Source organism: Rhinatrema bivittatum, unplaced genomic scaffold (assembly GCF_901001135.1).
Source record: "Rhinatrema bivittatum unplaced genomic scaffold, aRhiBiv1.1, whole genome shotgun sequence".
Lineage (NCBI taxonomy): Eukaryota > Metazoa > Chordata > Amphibia > Gymnophiona > Rhinatrematidae > Rhinatrema > Rhinatrema bivittatum.
The window spans coordinates 263951-272565 of NW_021820693.1; positions in this window are offsets into that span (position 1 = coordinate 263951).

The following is an 8615-nucleotide window of genomic DNA, read 5'->3' on the forward strand; positions in this document are numbered from 1 at the left end:
GTCATAATTAAATGATAAGTGTGCACTAAAATCTAACCGCCTCCATAACCCCGCCCTCATATGACCAAAGCCCCGCCCCTGCCCCGCCCTGCCGGGCCATGGAAAAATGGTCTTGCTTGAAGCCGGTCCCTGGTGCAAAAAAGGTTGGGGACCACTGATGTAAACAACCCCTGTGGAGCGACAGTCTGTGAACCGTTTAAGAATGAAGGTAAAATCCTTTCTCGTGAAATGAATGGCTGATGTATCAATCATCACGTGACACACTGCACATGTGCCACAGGAAGTATGAGCTCCTATCACGTTAGCTGTATGGGGTACTGTAGAATCGGAGTGAACCAAGAGATCTTTCATATTGGAACTCCGAGTGAAGGAGAATCTCAGAGCATCCTGAAATTCATCATGTGTCTCTAAAATGTGCCAGTTACGATGTACAATATTTTTCATAATCCGTGTCATAGTAGAGAAAGGCATGACATAAGTCAAAATATCTGCAGATTCTGTTGAACGAGGTAAGAAAAGCCACTCTCTATTGGCTTACCATAACAATCAATTGAGAAAAAGGCATGATTATATATGTTGGGTGTGTATACAAATCTACCAGTAGAATCCGAGATAACTTTGTCAGTTTGAAATGGGATATTCATATGGATTAAAATTATCACACCCCATTGCTTAGCTGTAAAAGAAGACGAAAAAACATGAAATTAAACTCCAGGGAGGAAGATTCAGAACCAATATCAGGAAATATTTCTTCATGGAGAGCATGGTGGATGCCTGGAATGCCCTTCCAGAGGAGGTTGTGAAGACAAAAACTTTGAAAAAATTTAAAGGGGCATGGGATAAACACTGTGGATCCTAAAGGTTAGTGGACAGAAATGAAGAAAAGAGCACATGGGGATAACTTGCTGGTATGGCGGTTAGGGATGTGAATCGTGTGCCCAATCGTTTTAACGATCGGGTTCGGCTGGGGGGGGGGGGGGGGGATCTGATCATTAGAGATGTGAATTGGGATTGGTTCCAATTCCAATTCACATCACTAATTTTTTTTAGTGAGGCCTGCGCTGATAAAAAAAAAAAACCCACCCCGACCCTTTAAAATTACCCCCTTAGCCTCCCCCACTCTCCCGCCCCCCCCCCCCCCAAACTTTTTACACATACCTGGTAGTCCAAGGGGGCCGCGGGGAGCGATCTCCCATTCCCAGGCCATCAGCTGCGCTAAAAAAAAATGGCGCTGATGGCCCTTTACCCTTACCATGTGACAGGGTATCCGTGCCATAGGCCGGTCCCTATCACATGGTAGGAGCACTGGATGGCTGGCGCCATCTTTATGAGTGGCAGCCGATGGCCCGAGAGCGGGAGATCGCTCTCCGCGCCCCCCCCCCCCCGGACCACCAGGTAATTTTAAAAGGTTTTGGGGGGGGGGAGGCTAAGGGGGTCGGTTTAAAGGGTTGGGTGGGTTTTTTTTTATCGGGCCATCAGCGCCATTTATATTAGTGGCAGTCAAAATGGCGCCGATGGCCCAAGAGCAGGAGATTGCGCCAGGACCCCCCCCCCCCCCCCCCACTGGACCACCAGGTCATTTAACATTTTGGGGGGTTCGGGAGGGTGGGGGAGGGTAAGGGATTGGTTTTAAAGGGTCGGGGTGGGTTTAGGGGTTGTTTTGGTGTGCCGGTTTTCCCGCCCTCCCCCCAAATAATTCCCGTGCCCGATTTAACGATTTTTGACGATAAATCGGGGGAATTTGTATTGTATTGCGCAATCTAACCATTTTTGACGATTTAAAAAATATCGACGATTTTTTTAAATCGTCAAAAAACGATTCACATCCCTAATGGCGGTTACTACCCTTAACCAATAAGCTTTCCTACTTTGATGCAACTCCATCATTGCCCTCAGCTTCAAAGGCAGAGAAAAAAGAGGAAAAGAGGAATTAGTCAAAAAGCAAGCAATAAGGATGTTGAATTTTACAGTGTGGGGAAAACAAATAAGCATGGGGCTAACTTGCTGATGTGGCTGTTACTACCCTTAACCAATAAGCCTGAAACTTTTGATCCATCTCCAACATGGCTCTCTGCTTCAACGGCAAGAAGTGATGGAGAATTGGACTCAAACAACAACTAACAAGGGCCCTGACTTTGATGGTTTGGGAAGCTGATAAGTTTGAGGGAGACTTGTATGGCATAGCAAATGCTACCATACGTATGCTGGTATAGTCACACAAGGGTCAAAAGACAAACTACCTCTTCGTTACAGTAATGCAGAATATACACAAAAAGAGAACATATTCAACAAATAAATTTGTTTATTCGTGTGTACCAATTACCTGTCTAACATTAAAATCTCTCTAACACACTCAACCATCACACATACACCCACATCTAAAACCAATATTCATCAATAAACATGAAATATTCTGTATACAATGTATATAATGTTTAAATTTAATTTTTTAAATATTTTTTAATTTTTATAAAGTGCTGATGTTAGTCCTGAACATCCAACAAAGTCTGAAGCAGGCTGAAGCGGAGTCAGAGGCAGGCAGCAGGCTGAATCGGAGTCGAAGGCAAACCGGAGTCAGAGGCAGGCGGCAGGCTGAAGCGGAAGTCAAGGCAAACCGGGGTCAGAGGCAGACGGCAGGCTGTAGCAGAAGTCAAGGCAAACCGGGGTCAGAGGCAGGTGGCAGGCTGTAGCAGAACTCAAGGCAAACCGGGGTCAGAGGCAGGCGGCAGGCTTTAGCGGAAGTCGAGGCAAACTGGAGTCAGAGGCTGGTAGCAGGCTGGAGCGGAGTCAAGGCAAACCAGGGTCAGAAGCAGACAGCAAGCAGATCACCAAGAACGCAACTAAGAACAACTATGGAGTTGTGAACCTCGTTGAAAGGCGATGAGAGAGAGTTTGAGCGCCGCTTATATCGAGACTTGGGCGTGTCGTCAGCAGCGCAGGCGGAGCCAGGCTTCCGGGAGCTGAGCGCTCAAGAGGGACGTCCTCGCGCGCGCAACGAACGAGGAGCAGGCCCGTAATGGCGGACGCCACGTGGAGTGAGAGGTGCCCCCAGGGTCCGGAGCGGGTGGAACGCGGAGATCCCTGAAGCGGAGGTAGGCGGATTTGAGCCCCCGCGGGAGGGAAGCGGTGGAGACCGCAACACTTACACTTTACCGGGCTTGTTTTCATGCGAAAGTAGCAGAGTTGTATACATTATTCAATGTCCGTGTGGTTTAATATATGTGGGACAAACCTGTAGATCGGTTAGAACTCGCATTATAAAGCACCGCAGCTGGATTAAGGCATTAAAAGAACACGCTCCTCTGGTAGATCACTGGAGTGAGTTTGACCATTCATGGAAGGATATTAAGTTTTTTGTTATCAAGAAAATTTGTTTGAAGAATGGCAGAGATTTGTCTGCGGCTTTGCGACATGCAGAACAAGGCTTCATTTTTAAATGGAATACTACAATCCCGCAAGGACTCAATGGTCCGGTTGAGTGGAATGCATTTTTTAAGTAATGTTTGTTTTTTCTGGAATGTGTATGACTTTAAAGGCATGGATAGGGTCTTGTGGGTCAGCTGACTTTAGTGAGCATATATAACATTGGGAAGGGAGTTGGACGTCAATTACGCTCTTTTCAAACGTGAAGTAGATGTCATTTCCGGGTAAGTGTTCGTTGAGAGACCGCGTTGGTGAGTTGATGAATTTTTGTTAGCTTATTGGGAAAGGATTTGACCATTTAAAAGCATTTTTATATGTCATAGATGGTGAATTCCCCTCCGGGATTTGATGTGGTATGAATAATATTGATTGATCGTGTAATCATTCAGCTGAAGAATTTTTGAAGGTATCGTAGGCTCTATGATTATGACTATACGGCTATTCTGGTTTTTGGTTTCAAGTGCGGGCAGTAAGGATTATTTTTTGTCATTTCTTTGTAGAATTAGATATCAATTGGGGCTATAATCTTCATAAACTCAATATGAGGAGTTAAGAGTGGATATTTGGGCGTGTGATGTAACATATCTGAGATCAGGATATATACTGAGCAAGTGGGTGGTAAGCAATATAAATCTTTTGGCTTTCTGCATGTTAATAAGGTACCTATCCTTGAGTAAGATGTTTATTGTATTTTCATTAATGTTTACTTAGAGTTTTTTTGAAGTTGATGACGATATTAAAGATATTTGTTGGAAAGGACTAAACAGGAAGAAATGTAAAGGATTTACCAGGAAGAAATACAATATTGTTTGGGAAGTCATTTCGGTTGTCCTTTGATGTTTAAGTCCATCCCTGAAGAAGCCTTTAAGACAAAACTGGCGAAACAAAGATCTTTGTTAGATGTTCAGGACTAACATCAGCACTTTATAAAAATTAAAAAATATTTAAAAAATTAAATTTAAACATTATATACATTGTATAATCACAAAATTATATTTAAAAATTATATACATTGTATACAGAATATTTCATGTTTATTGATGAATATTGGTTTTAGATGTGGGTGTATGTGTGATGGATGAGTGTGTTAGTGTTGCGATCCCCCCTGCTGCTGCGCTACAGGAGGTCTCTTACCTTCCTCCAGAGGCCGCTCTGAAGCCAGGGCCTCGCCTATGTTCCATCCGGGACTTGCTCCAGGGCCTGAGAGGCCTAGCTGTGCCTGTGGCTTGCATGCCTCTGCGTTTGGACTTCCTGGTTTCCTATTTAAGGCTTTGGGGAGGAGGAGGAAGTGGGAGTGGCCAAAGACCGCTCCACCCCCAGAAATAGACAAAAACAGAAGGCGAACAAAACAAAGGATAATAACAAAAGGAAGGAACGACTGTTCCCAGGCACCCCCGAATGAAGGTGCCTGAGACAAAAAAGAAACAGTAAGGGAAGGAAGGGAACCGGAAACGACTAGAAAGGAGGCAGGAGTGGTCTGAAAACCATCCTGCCGCTCAAAACAAACAACAACACAGAAAGGAACCGTAAACAAAAATAGGAACCAACCAATTCCCAGGCACCTCCTAAAGAGGATGCCTGGGACTAAGAAAATAATAATCAGAAAATAATAAAGAAAAAAGCAATAAGAAGGAAGGAAGAGGGTCACAAAGGGAAGGAACAACAAACTCCCAGGCGGCTCCTGGGGAGAGCGCCCGGGACTAAGAAGAAAATAAAAAGGGGGGGGGGGGGGGGGGGGGAAGGACGAATAATACCAAAAAGGAGGGGAGAATGGCCACGGGACCACTGTGCCCTCGGAAAAAGCCAAAAGAAGAGGGAAGTCTGAAACATCAAAAAAAAAAGAAGACAACAATTCTCAGGCGCTCCAGAAAGAAGCGCCTAAGACAAATAAAACAGAAAAGGAGGGAAGGGGGAAAAGGAAAAACCTTAACAAAGGGCCACAAGACAAACTCATGGCCAAAACACAGTAGAAGTCCAGACAAACAAACAGCCACTTACCTGCCTCTAGGTGCTACGTGAGTCCCTGCCGGCAAGGCCCACATGCAGGATTCACAGCCCACTCCGACGGCATTCCAAGGGGGGGGGGACGGGGACACAGGGAGGCAGTCCACGCCGACGCCGTCAATTGGCAAAAGACCGCCAAACCCTGTGAAAAAGAAAGGGGGGGGGGGGGAGGGAAGGGGGGGGGGAAAGGGAAAGGCGGGGGGGGGATGGGGACGACGGCCTCAGGGGTAGGGGGCCCGCAAATAAACCGCCACGAAGAGCAGGGGATGGGGCAGGGAAGGGGAGGGGTCGCCGATAAGAAAAAAGGAAGGGATCCTAAGAAGGACCAAGGAAGGGGGGGGGGGGGGGGAAGGGCCCCTTCACCTCACCGCTTTAATCCTTAGCGGGGGGTGAGGGGAAGAAAGGTATAAAAAACAAAGGGGAAAAGGAACACCCAAAAAGTGCATAAAAACAAAACAAACTATAACGGAAAGAACTCAAATCAAAGGGATTAACTCAAAAAGGGGAGGGAGGGGAGGGGAGCAGAGCACTCCGTCCACTGCCCACCGGCGGGCAAACTCCTCTACCCGCCCGGCGGACAGAGCGCAGAAGTGCTCCGCCGTCAGCCGGGCGCGCACCGTCGAACGGAAGAGGACCTCGCACCCCAGGGACCGGCCCTCGGTCAACATCTCCTGCCGTGACCGCCAGACTGAGGATCTGGCGGCGGACAGGAGATAGTTGACCAAGGCGTCCCGTTGGCGCAGAGGCCCCCTCCTAAGTGCGCGCCCATAAATGAGGTGGTGCGGGGTGAAATGTAACCAAAACCCTAAAAATAAACCTTTCAAAAAGGACAGGAAGGGGGTGAGCCTGGGGCACTGAAGCCCCAGGTGGAAAAGGTCCTCCTCCTGCCCGCAACCGAACGGACAGGAGGGATCCTCCCGGAAAACCCTCGCCTTGAACCGGCCGGTGGCCACGGCCCCGTGCACCAACCTCCAGGAGCGGTCCCCTTCGTAGCCGGGGATCAGCTCAGAATAGAACGATCCCCAGCGGGGCCCGCTCCCGTCCCCGCTCCTCGGCGGCAACACCTCCCGCCAGGGAGTGTCTGGCCTCGGAGCGAGGGCGAGGCGATGCATGGTATGTAGCACCAGCCGGCCCAGGACCCTCCGGGACACGGTCCGGAAGTCCGCTACGGGCAATTCCCTCAGCCTGCTAAGACTGTGGGCGCAAGGAGGAACAGCAGCAGCACTTCGAGGGGGCCCGCCGTCCTCGGCAAACCTAGGCCCTACAATCAGCGCCGGGGGGCCGGGGGGTGCAGTCGGGCGGGGAGCCCCGGGCTGCAGCGGGCCCGCCTCGCTCACGACTCTCGCTAGAAGACGGAGAGCGTCGGGCACAAACTTGAGAATGTGGCCGACGACTGAAGGCGGGCATCTAGCATGTCCCCGACCTTGGTCACCTGGGCGCCGACCAGGTAGCGTCGCAAGCCGACGTTCTCCTCCAGCCCCTCCAAACCGAGAGCGCGGTTATGCAGGAGGGGCTCCCCCAGGAGTTCGCCCGGCTTGCTCGGCAACCCCCTGGTCAGTCCCAGCAGCATCCAAGCCTTCAGCATCTCCCGGTAGAATCCCGGCAGCCGCGAGAGCCTCTTGGGGGTGAAGCCGCTCGGGTCTAGGACCAACAGCTGCCAGTCGTACCGCAGGTTGCCCGTCTGGCGCAAAAAATGGGTCGCCAGCGGGCGCCATCGCGGAGCGGGGTCCGCGTACAGGTATCTCTGCAGGGTCTGTAGACGGAAGGTGTGCACCCGACTTCTCAGACACACTAGCCCGTGACCGCCCTCTCCCGACGGGAGAGCCAAGACCCCGGCAGAGACCCAGTGCTTCCCACCGCCCCAAAAGAAGTCCAGCAGTTTCCTTTGAGCACGAGCGAGGAACTCCGGGGGCGGACTCAAGGCGGTGAGGCGGTGGTACAGCATGCTCGCCAGCAGCTGATTCACCACCAAGGCCCGACCCCGGAAGGACACCAGACGCAGCAGACCCCTCCACGCCCCGAGGCGAGCTTCGAGTTTCTCTCCGAGCTCGCTCCAGTTAACGGAGGCGGTGGCATCCGCGACGGACAGGTGGACGCCGAGATACTTAAGGGTCTCCCTGCCCCACGACAGGGCAGGGAGATGGGTGTCCACCCCCTGCGGCCCTACCAAGAGGCCGGAGCTCTTATCCCAGTTGACCTTGGCAGACGAGGCTGCGGAATAGACCTGCTGGCAGTCCCGCACCCTCTGTAGGTCAAGCGGGTCCTGCACCGCCAGGAGCACGTCGTCGGCATAGGCCGAAAGGGTGACCCGCAACTCGGGCTCTCGCAGCACCAAACCGACGAGCCGCCTGCGCAGAAGACACAGGAACGGCTCGATGGCCAGCGCGTAGAGCTGACCCGAGAGGGGGCACCCCTGACGCACTCCCCGCCCGAACGCCAGGGGCGCCGCCAGGGACCAGTTGACTTTAACCAGACACTCTGCCCCCGAGTACAAGAGGCGGAGGTACCCCACGAACCCGGGTCCGAAACCGAACGCTCGCAAAGTACCCATGAGATAATCGTGATTGACCCTGTCGAAGGCCTTCTCCTGATCGAGGGACAAAAACGCCGCCGACAGACCAGACCTACGGGCGTGGTGAATGAGATCCCGGACCAAAAAGATGTTATCAAAAATAGTACGACCGGGGATCGTGTAGGTCTGGTCGGGGTGAATAACCTCCGTCAGCACGGAAGCTAGCCGCAGGGAGAGCGCCTTGGCCAGAATCTTATAATCCGTGCAGAGCAGGGAGACGGGGCGCCAGTTCTTGAGGCAGCGCGGGTCCCCCTTCTTGGGCAGGAGGGTGAGCACCGCGCGCCTACAAGAAAGGGGCAGGCACCCCGACTCGAGGGCTTCGTTTAGGACCCGCAGGAGATCGGGCCCTAAGACGTCAAAAAAGAAAGAGACGAACTCGGCGGTGAGCCCGTCGATGCCAGGGGACTTCCCTCTCGGCAAGCGGCCCAGAGCCTCGACGAGGTCTCCCAGGCCCAAGGGTAGATCGAGCCAGGCTCGGCTGACCTCGCTCACCGCCGGCAGCCCCTCCCATAGGGTTTGACAAGCGTTCGGATCGATCGGGTCCGGGGAAAAGAGAGCCTCGTAGAAATCACGGACCTCCGCCCTGATCTTACTCGGTTCGTCGAAGAGGGTCCCG